Source organism: Sphaerodactylus townsendi, linkage group LG04 (genome assembly GCF_021028975.2).
Source record: "Sphaerodactylus townsendi isolate TG3544 linkage group LG04, MPM_Stown_v2.3, whole genome shotgun sequence".
Taxonomy (NCBI): Eukaryota; Metazoa; Chordata; class Lepidosauria; order Squamata; family Sphaerodactylidae; genus Sphaerodactylus; species Sphaerodactylus townsendi.
The window spans coordinates 54024044-54041459 of record NC_059428.1 but is presented as its reverse complement, the minus strand read 5'-3'; positions in this window follow the sequence as shown (position 1 = coordinate 54041459).

The following is a 17416-nucleotide window of genomic DNA, read 5'->3' as shown; positions in this document are numbered from 1 at the left end:
TAACCTTGGATGTCTGGAGATGTTGTGAGGAACTGTTCTGCTGAGGGTTTCACATGTGGGGGGGGAATGAAAAGTACAATCTATAATAGTACTGGTCTGAGAGCTTGAGCTTCAGAACAATCTTCTGTTGCTTTCCTGTCACTTGCAATAAAATCTGAAACTTTTGAAATTTGACTGGTTCAGTAGAATGACACCCAGCCATGCAAAAATCAAATATATGATCTGAGCATTGACATGGTCAACTATAAATGTAAACAACTAAGGCTTGCAAGTGGCTCATCAGATCATATTGGTTTATAAACATGCTGTATATGCTTATGTCTCAGTCTTTACTGTAGCTTAGAGCTGTTGTTGTTTGCATCCATTCATAATGTCACTCTACACTTAACTGTAATTAGCACAATTACTTGAAGACAAAAGACCACTTCAAACAATACAAAATTGTTACATAGAAACTAATAGAAACACCTCCATGAGTATTGTGATACCTGTGATTTTTGCTTTGTGCAACTGTACTGGGAACTAGTAATATGTCATATGTACGTGGCATGACATTAGTACAAGCAACTGTGAGAGTGCTTCCTCATATACATCAAGATCCATGCTGCCACTTAAGACTCCCATCAAGCTTCTGTCATTGTAGTCTGTATTGCATTATTTTGTGTCTCTGCTTTCTTTTTTTTCAGATGTTATTTACAGAATACACGGTGACTCATTTTTATCTTTCGTTTGATTTATGTTTATCGATTATTTTGTACTTACCATCCATTCTAGTCAAGAGACAAAGAATATCCTTTCCCTTTAACCAGAAATATAGCTTTTAAAGTATTTTAGTTTCTACACAGTCAAGTAATGGTTTTGAATTCCCTCTGGGAATCAATGAAGCATTATTGTCAACAATATGAAATTGGTGTCATCGTCAAACATAGCCTGTTTTTACAGGCAATACAATGAATTTCAGTTAAAATCAGCATTTATTACACATCACTGGGATAACGGAATGTTTATGTAAGATGCTGAAAAATAAAGGTGTGATTCTATCATGGCTAGTGTGGCTTAGGGCCAAAACAGAAATTATAAGGAAGATCCATCATTTGGATCTTCTCTCATGTTTAAAAAAGATAATTAGCAGGCCCAGGTTCTGCTTTGAGGATCAGGAGAAGGATTTCTGAGTGAGATAGTGTTTTACCCTTCATTCCCTGATTTAAAACATCCCATCAAGGTTATAAGCTCTGGGTATATTCTCTCCTAATGTATTTCTCTTTACTATGGGATAGGGTTTCTAACCATCAGGTGGGCCTGGAAATGCCCTGGAATTACAACTGAACTGCAGACTATAGCACTCAATTCCCCTGCGAAAATGTCAGCTTTGGAGGGTTGACTCTGTTACATTCCATCCCTGATGAACGCCTTTCCCTCCTTAACTATGCTGCCCCATCCCTCAGCCTCAGATCTCTAGGAATTTTTCAGTTGAGAACTGCAACCTTACTCTGGGTCCATCTAATAGCAGCTTTTGAGAGGCATTAAAAAACCATGGACTCTGAGATGAAAATAGTAAGTATTTTCATCCAAGGTCTGTTGGCATACGCAACAATTTATTGTTGCATAAACCTTTGGGTTTCATAGGTCACTGTCTGATGCATAAAATGCACTTTGTCATCTGACAAAGTGCTACCACTTTACTGTTGCAACAATAATATGCCATTTGGAATGGTAGACAAAGAATCTGCTTGAAAGTAAATGTGCTCATATGTATACATTCCAGATACCTCTTGAACATTTGCAAATAAATGTATTCCTCAGGCAAATCATACACAAGATCACGGAAAATAAAAACTGATAAAACAGCAGATTGATTTCTACTTACCTATTTCCTATCTTCATAAAGGTTGAATTCAAATCCATATGTTACTGCAAGAAGCCAATGGTGGTAAATTATGCTTTGTAAATTAGCAGAACAAAGGAGTATAACTTTACTGTGTCTGTTGGCAAAAGAAGAATTTAAAGAATGTTGGGTTGGATACAAACAGCTGCCAACACAGAAAGTTGCTTATAGCCAGTGTCTCCTCAAAAATTACTAGCAATATCTGCCCCTGCTGAAACATCACACATGCATCCTCCCATTTAAAAACATCACATATGCATCCTCCCATTTAAAAACCCTCACTGGAGTTTAGATGATACTTTGGGTAGCCATAGAAACTCAAGATCAGGTGTGAAAGCTGACCAATAAGAGGTATAAAATACAGGGAGAAAAGATGGAAAAAGAAAGGCAAACCAGGGCCATATAGCAGGAGCAGCTAGAGCTGAGGGGAGGAAGTTGAGGCAGTGGCAGCTGGAGCAGTAGAAGTAAACAGTCAAGGAGAGGTGAACCAGAGCTGGTGCTGGCAGGGAAAAATGAAGGAGATAATGAGCCAGAGTCAGTGGAGGTGATCCAATACCTTATTTCCCATCTCCAGCTCTTTGCACAAATCCTCTCTTAAATATACAATTCAGCAACTGTATACTGAAAAACTAATTTGTGTATAATTCAACAACAGTTTTCTATAAACAAGCACATTTTAAAAGGTGCATTTAAATAACATTTTGCAAGAATCCAGTAGTTTTAAATAAAACTAAATATGATTGAATAAAAAAGCAAAGAATATGATTTAATTTTTTGAAACAGTTTAATATTCTATTAAAACTATTAAAAGTTGGGCTGATAATACAAAATGCTGGATTTGATTGATCGTAATATTGCCAATTATATTAATTTATTACTTTCTTGTAAGGATACTAACTCTTTCTTAGAACTACATGATGTAGATGATGTAGCCAGCACAGTGTAGATGTAACTTCCTGTGGTTCCTGGCTGCTCAAAATTGCAATATCATGGTTGCCCCATTTGCCCTGACACCCTATTAAATGACATAAAACCATAACATAAGTTTAACTAGTTTTATTTAAATTTGCTGATGTGCATCAAATTTAAATATGCAACAATATTTAAATAGAAGGGCTGCACTGAGGTAGCCTGATTCATTGTTCTTCTTTCTTCAATGGCTACCTATATTTGGCAGTTCCATCCTGAATCCAAATGCAGCCAGCAGCTTTTGCTAGCCTTATTATCCTCACCTGCTTAGCCCCATGCACTTCCCTTGATGAACTGCAAGGTCAGTACCAGGTTTAGGAAGAAGTTGCTCAGCACCAAGGGTCACTGCCTCCCAAGCTCACTCCACTGCAAAGCTAGAGATGGACTGGTCTGGCTAATTAGATTATCCCTGCCTACAGTGAATAACTCAAGCTATACCTGCAACACAAGATGTTAAGCCTTGTTTAACACTCCTTGCCCAACCTGCCAAGTATATCATCTTGTAGATCAATGCAATCATATTCTGTAGGAGAAAATGTGCTCCATTATCGCTATCCAGGTGTGATATAGCGTAGCAAATATCATGAGTAAACATGCCCTGCCTGTTCAAACTGTGCAAGTCCTGTTCAGTAAACTTTATGCCTGGACACTTAAATATGAGTTGGTTTCAGTGACCTCTTCCAATGTTTCCTCTGGTATGCTTAGTCCATGCAAAAACTGACCCAGAGCATACATTTTAATTCTTTTTAAAAATGTTAATTCATTTCATCTGTACCAGATAGGGTTGAGCAATACAGAAAATATTTGGTAAAATTCAGATTTGGGTTTATTCAGGCTTAAAATTATATGTATACCCAAATAAGATTAATATCATATTGAATATACCCGAATATATTCGAGAATAATGAATAATTTGGGTTCGTCTGGGTTTTTTTGTATTTTTGATGGGTTTTTTGTTCTGGCCTGTAAGACATGCAGTTTTAAAGCTAGCGGCACCAAAATTTTAGGGTATCTTCAGAAGACTCTCCTGATGATACTACCCAGGTTTGGTGCAGGTTAGTTCAGGGGATCCACTTGTATGGACCCCAAAAAGGGTGCCCCCATCTCCCACTGTTTCCAATGAGTCTCCTGAAGATGCCCTGCAATTTTGGTGCTGCTAGCTTAAAAGATGCACCCCTGACAGGCACTCCAAGGAAAGTATTGGGGGAATTCTTTGGGGGGCTGAATTCTTTAGGGTTTTTAAATTTCTTTAAACATTGCTTAAAGAGGGTTCAAGCCGCTTGAACTCTCTTAAACAATGTTTAAATAAAAAACCAACAAATTAATCCACTTTTGGAGGTAGAATCAATTTCCCCACTTGCTGTAAAGATGCTGGTTGAGCTTGCTCTTCTGATTGCCGTCCGGCCTTGACAGAATTCCTTCGGCCGGGCGAGGAGCCAGAATCCTCCATCGTAACCTTGTTTGTGGCCTTATCTTAGATGTGTGAAACTAGCATTCCGTTCCCATGAGAATGTGACCGGGTGGTAGGGGGGGGGGGACGGTTATAACCTGTAGTTTCAGCGGGAGCAGGCAGTCTTGCCATCCCGTGTATGTGTGCTTTCTGAAGTGTCTGAATAAACGGACTTTGAATCAATGCCTTTTATTTCTGCTTCTTTCAGAATTCCTTACTTTATGGTAAGACTCCTTTTTTCATCTAAACCATTGTGTTGGATTATAGTGGATCCTTGGTGTTCTCCAACATGCAAGGATTGAGTGTTCCAGATTATGTGGAAGGATCGATAGCCCCCAAAGAGGGCTCCGAGCCTTCCCTTCCAGGGTCAGAGGAACTGGGGGAGGAAGAATCGCTCTCCCTGGTGACTCTCTCCAAACCCCGGCTCAGTACGAGCTTGGCTTTTCTCCAACTGGATGAGCAGCGAGTGACTTATAGCCATGAGTTTTATGAGACAGGCGGCGCATTGTCTATGGATCAGGGCCCTGTCGATACCCGATTTGTCTCTACCTGGCATCGTATGGATTACAAACCCCTGATGCAACCTGTTGCTGAGGAACTGGGGTTGTCAACTATACATGGCGACACTCAAGAGTCCATCGAGAGGTTCCTGGACAAATACTACGATGAGCTCCCCGTGGAACAGCAGTGGCACAGCACCGGGGCGCGCCCTAAGACGTTACTCACAGCACCCACATCTGCCTGGGAGCAACAGCCGCAGAAGGCCATTGCGTTCACATCCTACATGTGAGCTCCCAAAGGCACCTGGTGGGCCACTGCGAGTAGCAGAGAGCTGGACTAGATGGACTTTGGTCTGATCCAGCTGGCTTGTTCTTATGTTCTTATGTTCTTATGCCCCTCCGATCGGTGTGGGATCTAAGATTGGTCGGGGTTATCGAGCCCAGCTTACGTTCCCTGGGCCGGGCGCAGCCGATCTAGGTGCGGAGTTTCGCGGAGCGGAAGGTGGGGCCCCTCTTGATGTGGAACTCGACCCGGATCCCGATCCAGGCCAGCCGCCAACGAGGGAGCGCTGGGAAGACCAGCTGGCCGCGCTTGAGGATGCCAAGAGGGCTTGGGAGCGCGAGCGCGAGGCTTGGGAACAGGAGCGTGAATGCTTGCAAAAGGAACGTGAGCAGCAACGCAAAGAGATCCAGGCTGAACTGGATCGCGAGAAAGAAGTGTTACGTCAACAATTCATACAGGATCTTACGGTTCATGACAAAGTCCTGGAACATTCCAAACTTGACTTACAACGTAGGAGCGACAGTGTTAAAGCTATCCAAACACAAACCGAGCTGGCTTTAGCCTTACAACGGGCCAAGAGAGAAAAATTAGAACGTGAGAGGGTGGCTTTGCATAATCACCAAGACGCACTGGCACGCAAAGAAAGGGAACTAGCCGAACTGGAACGGGAATTGCGGAGGCAACAAGCTAAGTTGGCCAGAACCCCGGTCCGGATCGAAAATCTTCCCCGTGCACCCGCTGTTCCTCCTCCCCTTGGTGGGGCGGCGGTACGAGGAGCTGCACCAGTGGGCCAACAACCCAGGGCGCCGCAACCAACTCCGTTCCAACCACCCGCTCCACTGCCTCAAGGCCCAGCCCCGCTACCTCAACCTCAAGGCCCAGCCCCGCTACCCCAACCTCAAGGCCCAGCCCCGCTACCCCAACCGCCACAGCAGATGCCTAGAGCTGCAGGGAGGGGTTTCTACAGACCTCCCATCCCAGCCCGCTTTGATGGGACAGCATCGAAGCTTCCTTATTTCATCTTGCAACTGGATGCCCATATGCAAGAATTTGATGACTTGTATCGCTCTGAACGGGAGAAGGTGCGAGACATTGGGTCAGTGCTCGATGGGGTGGCTGCTGAATGGTTCGTGACTCTTTATGAACTACAAGCTGATGACACCCGCACAGTGGCGGCCTTCTTACAAGCCCTGCGCCTTCGTTTCCAAGATCCGGATGCTGAAAATAACGCCATACAAATAGTGAAAACCATTCAGCAGGGCAATCGTTCTTTCGCCGAATTTGCTCGTGAATTTCGTGCGGCGACCAGTAAACTCCCTCCTGACTGGCCTGAACGCATGAAATGTGAATATTTCTTTGAAGCAATGGATATAAAGCTTCGCAAAACAGTGCTCCTTTTTCGGATCCCACAGACCGTTGCTGAATGGATCGAAATCGGCTAGCAGGTAGCCGCCCGTCTTGCCCGCGATGCCAGCTGGCTGGTGTTGGTGCCGCTACTCCAAAAGCTTCAACCACACCGGCTCCTCCTAGTCGTAAACCAAGCCCCCCTGTTACAACGGAGACCACGTCGGAGCGCCGCCGCCGCCTTGGGTTGTGCCTTTACTGCAAGGGACCTGGTCACCTTGCTGCAAACTGCCCAAAGAAGCAAAAACCTCCCGCTCCAGCTCCACGCACCTCCATGGCCAAGCCCCCGCGCAAATCGGGCCCGCTTCCTCGCAGAACAACTAAAGCTGCCTTCGAGGAGGAATTGGAGGAGGATGACCTGGCTGTCTGCCTTTCAACTGCACCAGTGGAAGTTGGACCTGCTCCAGATGTGGTGAGTGAAGGCAGTGCTCCCATTACTATTCTGACGTCTTTAGCCAACCCCTCTAAACATACACGCATTTTAGCTTCCGCACTGGTAGACTCGGGCTGTTCCCACTGCCTCATGAGACCACAGGTGGCTGAAGAGCTTGGTTTAGACCGGGTTCCTTTACTAAAACCTATCCCCTTTACTCAAATGGATGGCAGTCCATTGGGAGCTGAAGGTCCGGCTCAGTTCAAGACCCAGCCAGTGTTTCTCTGTTGCGCGGAGCATTGGGAAAAATTAAGCTTCATACTCGCTCCAGTAGCCAAACACTCCATTGTGTTAGGCATGCCATGGTTGCTCGCACATGAACCAACCATCATGTGGAAAGAACGCATCCTCCGATTTACAGACCATATGAACGGGGGGGGAAACCCGGTAATTGATGAAAACCCAATTACCAATGATGCCTTAAATGTGCTTTCCACTCCTAGCCCCACAGAAATACCACCCGCATACCAGGATTTGTCCAGAGTGTTTGAGGAGCAGGAGTGTGATCAATTACCCCCCCATAGAGACACTGACTGCAAAATCCTTCTGCAGCCAGGAGCCCAACTGCCCAAGGGTAGAATCTACCGTATGAGCCCTGCTGAAGAGAAAGAGCTCCGTGCCTTCCTAGATAAGAACCTGGCTCACGGGTTCATACGGCGAGCTACAAAGCACTCTCATGCAGCTCCAGTCCTTTTTGTTAAGAAAAAAGACGGCTCCTTGCGACTTTGTACTGACTATCGTGGTTTAAATGCTGTTTCAATCTCAAACAAGTACCCCTTACCCTTAATAAAGGACCTTTTAGATGCTTTGGGTAAAGGGCGGATCTTCACTAAACTGGACTTGAGAGAGGCTTATTATCGGGTCCGGATTGCAGAGGGTTATGAACATCTGACAGCATTCAATACAAAGTTTGGTCAATATGAATATTTAATAATGCCATTCGGATTATCTGGGGCCCCAGGGGCTTTCATGGCCCTTATCAATGAGGTACTACAAGACTTACTGTATAAGGGAGTGGTGGTGTATTTGGACGACGTGTTGATCTATTCACAAAATATTGAAGAGCATGAAAAACTGGTTCGGGAGGTATTGCAATGTCTACTAGATAACTCCCTCTTTGTCAAATTGTCCAAATGCTGTTTTCATCGCTCCTCCATAGACTATTTGGGCTATCGGATCTCATCCGACAGCTTGGAGATGGATCCAGCCAAAGTTGCCGCGGTGGTTGATTGGCCAGCTCCCACCAACAGAAGGGAATTACAGTCGTTTCTAGGCTTTGCTAATTTCTATCGTGATTTCATTCCTCAATTTGCTGAACTTGCCCTACCACTTACAGACCTATTACGTACCAAGGGCAAGGACTCCCAGGCGTCGAAACCTGGAGCCCCCCTTCTACGGTCCCCCGCTGGTCAATCTTCATTTCAACAGCTCAAAACGGCTTTCACCACCGAGCCGATTTTGAAACACCCGGATCCTGACCTCCCTTTCATCGTTCATGTGGATGCTTCGGACAAAGCTTTGGGCGCTGCCCTCTTGCAGAAAAATAAAAATGACAAACTGGTGCCGTGTGCTTACTTATCAAAAAAGTTTTCAGGTCCCGAACTGAATTGGACAGTAGGGGATAAAGAGACTGCAGCCATCAAAGCAGCACTAAGCACTTGGCGCCATTGGTTGGAAGGAGCCAAACACCCATTTCAGGTTTGGTCCGATCACAAAAATCTGGCAGCCCTTTCCACCCCCCTCAAAATGTCCGCGAAACAGTTACGTTGGGCGGATTTCTTCTCCAGATTCTCCTTCACAGTTCATTTTCCCCCCGGTAAAAGCAACAAACTGGCTGATGCGCTGTCTCGGCTCCCAGGGGAAGGGGGGGTTACCTCGCTGCGAGCTATCCCACGCACCATTCTCACCCCCTCCCAATTGGGGTTGGCTGTCACACGCTCCCAGGTCTCCGCCTCTCCTCCACCCATTTCGGACATAGCCTTTCCCTTCCTTCAACAGTTCGTGGAGGCGGGACTCCAAGACCTGCCAGCAGAGGAATTCGGCTCACAACTACGTTTGGAGGGGGGCGTTTGGAAAAGGGGGGGTGCTGGTACGTTCCGCCTTCTATACGGAAGCAGGTTCTCGTGACGTGTCATGATGCTCGGCAGGCAGGACACTTTGGGTTCCTAAAGACTTTACATTTGGCACGTCGTCAGTTTTGGTGGCGCTCAATGCGCAAAGACATTGAGACTTATATCAAGGGGTGCTCGGTCTGTGCAGAGGCCAAATCACTCCCTGGAAAGCCCCATGGGCTGCTGCAACCCCTCCCGGTTGCATCCCGGCCCTGGCAGGTCATCTCAATGGATTTCATCACAGACCTGCCGGAAAGCCATGGTAACACGGTTTTATGGGTGGTGGTGGATCTTTTTTCCAAGCAGGCACATTTCATTCCTTGCACTACCATTCCGTCCGCTCCCAAATTGGCCTGGTTGTTTATTCAACATATCTACCGCCTACATTCCTCTCCTGACAAGGTGGTATCAGACCGCGGGCTCCAATTCATTTCCAAGTTTTGGAAAGTGTTCCTGGAGTTGTTGGGAGCAACCCCGGCGGTCGCCGCCCCCTACCACGTTCAAAGTGACGGTCAGTCAGAAAGGACCAACAGAATGCTAGAACAATATTTACGTTGTTACACCAACTACCATCAGGACAATTGGTGTGAGTTGCTCCCTTTTGCAGAGTATGCCTATAATAATGCGATTCATAGCAGCACCAAGAAAGCCCCATTCGAAATCGTCTCTGGTCGGTCCTTTCCCCCGCTGCCCCAGCTACCTACGGAGGCGTTGCAACCTCCGGAATTTAATCAATGGATCTCCTCCTTAGCAGAGGGCTGGAAAACAGTACAGTCCTCCCTAAGGCAAGCCCAAGAATCGCAAAAAACGCAGGCGGACAAACATCGCTCAGAATTTCCCTTACGTGTTGGGGCATGGGTTTACTTATCAACCAAAAATCTTAGAGATGTGCACAAGTACTCCAAACTTGGCAAGATGTTCGTGGGGCCCTTTCGGATTACAAAAGTGATTAACGATGTTACTGCCCGTTTAGAACTGCCTAACTCATTAAGTAACATTCATCCCGTCTTTCATTCCAGCTTGCTCAAGGAGGCTCCCGCTTCCGATGCCTAGCATCTGACCCTCGGAGACACCTACCGGTTACAATTGATGGCCATAAACATTCTGTAAATCGATGCTATCCTGGACTCCCGTTTTTCTCGCAAACGTTTGCAATATTTGGTGTCTTGGGTTGGGTATTCGTCCGGCCATAATCAATGGGTTTACGCTGAGAACATCGACGCCCCATCACTAATTGCTGCTTTTCATAAAGCCTTCCCTCATAAGCCGGGAGGGAAAGGGGGGGCATTCTTAGGGGAAGCAGAGTGTAAAGATGCTGGTTGAGCTCGCTCTTCTGATTGCCGTCCGGCCTTGACAGAATTCCTTCGGCCGGGCGAGGAGCCAGAATCCTCCATCGTAACCTTGTTTGTGGCCTTATCTTAGATGTGTGAAACTAGCATTCCGTTCCCATGAGAATGTGACCGGGTGGTAGGGGGGGGAACAGTTATAACCTGTAGTTTCGGCGGGAGCAGGCAGTCTTGCCATCCCGTGTATGTGTGCTTTCTGAAGTGTCTGAATAAATGGACTTTGAATCAATGCCTTTTATTTCTGCTTCTTTTGGAATTCCTTACACTTGCCAGCATGAGCCTGCACCCTGAGGATCTTTAAGATCCATGGCGTGCAGGATCTTGCTGGCAAGAGGAAGGTCGAATCACTCTCCCCTATTGCCAGCATGAGCCTGCACACCGCAGATCTTAAAGATCCATGGCGTGAAGCTTCTGCCGAAGAAGGGGGGAAGCAGCACCATTCGAGGAAGGGGGGAAGCAGCGGCATTCGAGGATTGTTTAAATGATCTCTGAATGCCCCTGAATACATACAAGCCAATCTGAATACTTTCTATTCAGATGGGATCATATTTGGGCATAATGTATTCGGGACATATATTGCCCAAAAATGTGCGAATAGGCCGTGATTCAGCCTGAATAGGTGATTCATTTCAACAGAGTCACCTACCCTAGTACCAGATCTTTTTCATCTAGATGCAAGATCAGGTTTTCAGGATAACTTCCAACTCTCAGAACCTGGTGGAGAGAAGGCAGGAGCTGGTTCTTCAAAATGCCCCTTCGGCCACATAATTCCTCTTCAGCCACATAGTTGGTTAGAAAATAAAAGTGCACTGCATCCTGTCTGCAAGTCTTTTTTCCCCTTTCCCCCCTTCCTTGGGTTCTCCTGAGATCTCCACATTGCTTGTGGCCTTCCCAGCCTTGGCCAACCTCAGAATGGACAGGACAGTTAAAGCATTGTTTCATAAGTGCTAAGTGTCCTTGGGATCTATGTGTCCATTTCCCTCAACCTGTCCCCTCTTCCCCTCTGTAAAATATGTGATGGTGAGCAAATAACTTGTGAGAGATAGGTTGTGGAAGGTGTAGGCACTCTGCATGAACAAGAAATGTGTATCACAGAAGCAAGCAGAGAAAGTGGATGTTATGTCACACCTTGTAACATGGCCTCTTTGATGCCATGACTTGATCTAGATGCATGGAGGACTGAACACAACTCCCCTGTCTACCCTCAGTGACTAACCCACTCTGGGGGAAAGACTGATTGTAACATATTCTGTATTCACCTGGCATTTTACTTGGCACTCTGCACTCACCAAGCTGTGACAGTCGCTAAGAAAGAAGCACTCCATTGGGACAAACAGTAACATTTTAACCTCCATTCTGAAGCTTCCTTTTAACCTCATGCTTGAGGCACACAACAAACATCAAGTCGCTCACACTTAGAAAAGTTATGAGGCACAAGCAGAGGTGGATCTTAGGGGGTGGGAAGGTAGGGGGCTATCTCCCCAGGTGCTACTTGCCTGGTCATATGGGGGCACATTTGACCACCCAGTCCCTTCCTCCCCCACAGGCCAGGAAGGCAGCTTGAGGCAACAAAGCCTGTTCCTCTCCCCTCCCTGCTGGGTTCCTGGCTGTTCCACCCTGGCTGGCTCCTACTGAAGAGGCACATGCAGCTGTGGGGGCCCTTTTCTCTTGCCACCACCACCAAAGTCTCTGAAGGCTTTAAAATTAAGTTTCACTACTCACTTCTAGGAGTGGTGCCGCAGTGAGGAGACTGCGGTGGGGTTAGGCCCAGGAAGCCACTCTTTCCTTAGACTGGTCCCCACCCCCAAGGTTCCTTTGATTGCTGCTCGCTCCTAGAAGTAAGGAAAGCTTAATTTTAAAGCCATCAGAGGCTTTGGCAGTGGTGGGGGCTGCCCGTAGGTGAAGCTTACCTCTCTCACTGAAGCTCTTCCTTTTCCCCTGTTCTGTTTCCACTCTCATTCTTTCCCTTCTCCCCCTTCTCTCTCTTCCCATTCCTTTTCTCTCTATTTCCTCCCTTTGCCCCATTCTGTTTCTTCCCATTCTCTCCCTTCCCTGCTCCTATTCTGTCTGTTCCTTCCTCCCCTTTTCTCTATTCTATCTGTCCCCCCCCCGCTGCTCACTTCCTCCATTCTGCTCTAAAGCAAGTGTTTCCATATTAACCAACACGTCAAAATAATGATTCTGATGATTATGTAAGATAAAATCCAAACTCAAGAACCCTGAAATCGTTTTCCCCTCTCCAGTTTTTTTTTTAAAAAATCTCATTAATCGGGTTCCTTGCCCAATTTTTTCTAAATTCAGTCCAGTTGTCAGTAATTCCAAACATTTTTATTTCTGTGTTCTGTTCCCACTTTTTTGGCAGTTATGAAGTTTGTAACCATTCCATGAAAGCATTTCTAACAACTTTAACTTTAATTTCTAACTAACATTAACAGAAAAAAAAATTCCCATTAGCTTTCTAAAAAAGCAGCTGTTAAACACTAGCCAAATACCAGGGACCCTTTATAACCATAAATAGAGATTTTACAAACAAAAGCCAAAGTGGTTCCATGGACTGAAAGTCCCAGTAGGCCTTTAGGTAGGGTGGGACATGTCTCACCACTGGAACCAGTTGTTAAATTATTTGAATCTCCACACTGCCTTCACTCCACTCAAAGATTGTACTTCTGAAGCTGGCAACTCTAACCATGTGAAGAGCAGAATCAGCTGACTCCCTGTCTGTACACTGCTACACACCAATATTGCTTAACATATTCTTAAAATTTGAGTGTAGTAGGATCTTCAAGATCAACAACGTTCCCTTGCTTAATATGTGGTGACTACATATGGGTAGCCCAGAAATTAAGAGAACATAGGACTGGCCCCATCTTCTCCTTCAGCACATGCTCAGAGAGCACAGTTAATGGGAATGTTAGAGGATACGTCCCACTTTCATCTCCAATCCTCTTCTTTATTTTCCCTGGAAAAGGGTATCATAGCATCTCTGCCTTCCCTCCTAATAGTAGACCCTCTTGACAGTCATTGCCCTCGCAACTGCCAGAAAACATGCCTGGCTATATGACAGAGAATAGTGTCTGTGTGGTTGCCATTTGCAAAGTTCTTTCACTCTGTTTGCCCCTTGGAAGCACTTCAGCCATGGCAATTGTGCATGTTTGTCTCCCCTTCAGCCACACCGTTGCCAAAGTAACAACTGCCAAAAAGGCATCTGTTGCCATTCCCCCTTGCTGGCTTTGATTGGCCACATCATGCCCAGGCTAGCAGGGTGGACCTGCTTGCTATCAGGGTCATCCAAGGGGTTTTCCATGTCTTACCCCAATGCTGCAGGAAATCTGCCTCCATTCAGACCCTCCTCACTGGAGTCGGTACTTGCCATGGTGAACCAGCTCCTGATCCCAACCTGGACTCATTTAATCCCACTTTTCCCATGATTTATTTGTGTATTTAAATTTTTCAGGGGGATATGCACTGGGGTATATGTGTTGTGACTAAGGGTGAAAACAGCAAAGAATGTGATTTTCATATTTCTAAGATGGCATCTGCTGTTTCCCATGAGAAGCAATGAAATGGCAGACGCCTCTACATTCACACACTAGATGAGTGCAAAATGCCACAGTGAAACATAGTGCTGTACTTCAAAGTAATGGCCCATGAAGCACTGAACTCCATGGCTATCAAGCCACTGCCACAGCCTTTAAAATGGCACCACCAAGTTTCACCTCCTTAAAATGGTAACCCATTCTTGTGCATCAAAGAAAACTGATTGTTCTGATTGTGCCATTAATCAGATGGCATCAAAAGTGGACCCTCTAAGAAAAAATAACCATCCAAGCATTTTTATCCTCTGGGGCTCTTCAGTATGATGAGAGAAGACAAGAGGCCTGCTGCCTAGTATTGGGGGCCACTGAATGTGTCTGAGATTGGAAAAGTTTAACCAGCCACTATGCTGTATTAACTGTTTTACTGAGAGTAAGTGAAGAATTGACCTTCTCTAGTACTTCTTCCTGCTGAGCTTGCAGCAACTGCAGGAAATCTCTGAGTTCACCATCAGGCTGGACTGTGTAATTTTTCTTTTTCTGAAATGGAATTTCAGCTTACAGTTATTAATTAATTTTGACCCATCCTCCTTTTTCAGTGCAGTTCTTATTAATATGAAATACATTTCTACAATATTTGCAATCAAATCAACTAGGTCTCTACATTCCGCATGTCCTTTATTCCTTAGAAGCTGCTGCAACACATTTTATTTCAGTCAATAGGGGGAAAAATTCAGTAAAGACATTTATTTCTTCAAGAACAGGTTAAAAGTTTACCTTAGAGACAATCTGAGTATATGGAAACAGTATATGGAAAAGTCAGTATGGAGAGACAGCATATGAAAAAATGTGTGCATTCCTTCCTTCCAAGGAACATTTCAGTTTAGTTGCCTTGAAACCAGAACTAGGGACTCACCTCCTTCCCCTGTCTCTCTTCAGTGTTGATGAGAGAAAACTGTTTCCATCTTGATGCTCATAGTACAATGGACCCACCTCCAGATTCCAACACTGGTAAAAAGAATAGTCAATGGATGAGCAAAAAGAGAACAAGAGAAGCAAACAAAGTGATTAGCATGACAGCCAAAATTGGAGGAATAAAGGTCTTAATGAAGGAGATTATGGGGGAATTAATTCAGAAGCATTTAATGGATAAAACCAATCCTGAGCACAGACATTTCCTCTAATTTGTACTCAAGTAAAAACTAAAATAATTTTTTGACTGTGACTGCCATCCAGAAGCTTGCTAAATATCCAAGATTCCACATGCCTTATTTAGTATCATGTGTTGGTCAGGTAAGAAATTGTCCCTGCTCTCTATTCCAAAGACATCAGTGTATTTCTGTTTGATTGCTTCGTAATCCCTTTGCCATCTCTACAGCTCAAAATACCCTATAGAAATCATTGTGTAGTTCAGCTCAGTTTGGTGACCTAATTTCCTACAAAAAAAGTATAGTGGGCTTCCTGCGTTCATGACACACTAAGTTGTTCCATGCTGACCACTTAGCTTTCACTTAAATGGTTTAAATTCTGTATCTTTGGTCTTGCATCATCATTCATTGTGAACTTTATTACCTCACCTTTCTCTCCCCTTCAGATGGTTTTATTTCTAATTCTTTATCTTTTATATTCTCCCTCTTGCCTAAAAAGTTGAGGGTAATTAGAACTGTAATGCAACATAAGGATACAATGAAATGTGGTTGATAGATCTAAAATATGTACTGTAATAGGCATTTATGCTGTGGCAAAGTTACAATAAAAATAAAGCAGTATATAATCTGTAAACAAGGTTAAAATATTTAATTCTCTTTCACACACCCCTTTGATTCCCCCTCACTGTTGTCTCCATTGTTTCCTTCTTTTGTATAAAGACCTTAGACATTTTTTTAAATAAATGTACTTTATTGTTTAAAAAATATAAAAAGATAGAAAATTACAAATTGTATAAGAAAGATATGAAAAGAAGTAAGGAGAGGAAAAGAGAAAGAAAGAAAGAAAGAAAGAAAGAAAGAAAGAAAGAAAGAAAGAAAGAAAGAAAGAAAGAAAGAAAGAAAGAAAGAAAGAAAGAAAGAAAGAAAGAAAGAAAGAGCAAAAGTAACAGCAAAAGAGCAAAAGAAAAAAGAGTCACATAAAATATAAATGCATGGTCTTCTTCAAACTATTTGTTATTTTGTGAATCTTATTTCTCTAACTGTTACATATAGTGTTACTAAATTTAACAAAGGTTATAAATTGTATTGTCGAAGGCTTTCACGGCCGGAATCACTTGGGTGCTGTGTGGTTTCCGAGCTGTATGGCCGTGTTCTGGCAGCATTCTCTCCTGACGTTTCGCCTGCATCTGTGGCTGGCATCTTCAGAGGATCCAGATCCTCCAGATCCTCTGAAGATGCCAGCCACAGATGCAGGCGAAACGTCAGGAGAGAATGCTGCCAGAACACAGCCATACAGCCCGGAAACCACACAGCACCAAAGGTTATAAATTAATTTTATATCTAGTTTGATAACGTTTTCAGAGCTCCTCAGGGATGGGGCGGTATAAAAGTCTAAATAATAAACAAACAAACAAACAAACGTTTTCAGCATTTTCTCTAATCTTTCACCTATTTTAACTCAACTATCAGAATATATTTGGTTACACTAAACAAGTTCATAGTATTCAGTTATATATATCAGTAATCAATTGAGGAAAAGATGACAAGGCAATACCTTGGACATTTTTGATTCATTCCATATAGTAACAAAAATTAGGTTCACAAGACTAGCTTACATATGAAAACTACAAGCTCAAGGAGAATGAATATAGCTGTCCTCTTGATTTCATTCCCACTATAATTGTAAATAATTTTCTATTGAGCTATTTTTAGTACTTAAGGCACGGGTACAACCCCTTCTGACCCAGAGTATGATCTTTAGGCTTCCTTCCACACCATTCATATATTTGTTCCCTTACATTCCTCTAACGACAGAACACCAACCTACCAGACTCCAACAACCCCCAACTAAACAGCTGAGCTCCCAAAGCATAAAACATAACCTATTTTTTTCCAATGTATGTTCCCACAAACACAATCAGTGGAAAGTGAAGTTCATGCCCCCCATGCCTTTACCAAGTTATTTCTGTTCTGCTGAAGGCCTCCTCATTCCCACAGATCTTCTGCACCTAGAAAAGTTAATTTACCATCAGGGATCACTTGCTGCTGTGCCTTCTTGATGATGTTGGCCTCAAAGCTGCTGCTTCATTGCTTCTCCACTGGCATCCACAATTCTGTTCCAGCCTCCAGCACAACACTGGTTCAAGAGCTCTGGCAAGCTGGAGTCATGGTGATGGCAAAGCCATGGCTCCAGCAGCATAGCTGGCCCACCAGCAATTCCTCGGGATTTCAGTGAAACCACTGGAGTCAAAGCCCAAAATATGAGCTACAGCTTATATAGCCAAAATATAAGCTACAGCAAAACAGCTTCAAAACATCAAGCACTGATACCTAGGAATGGAACATGTATAAAT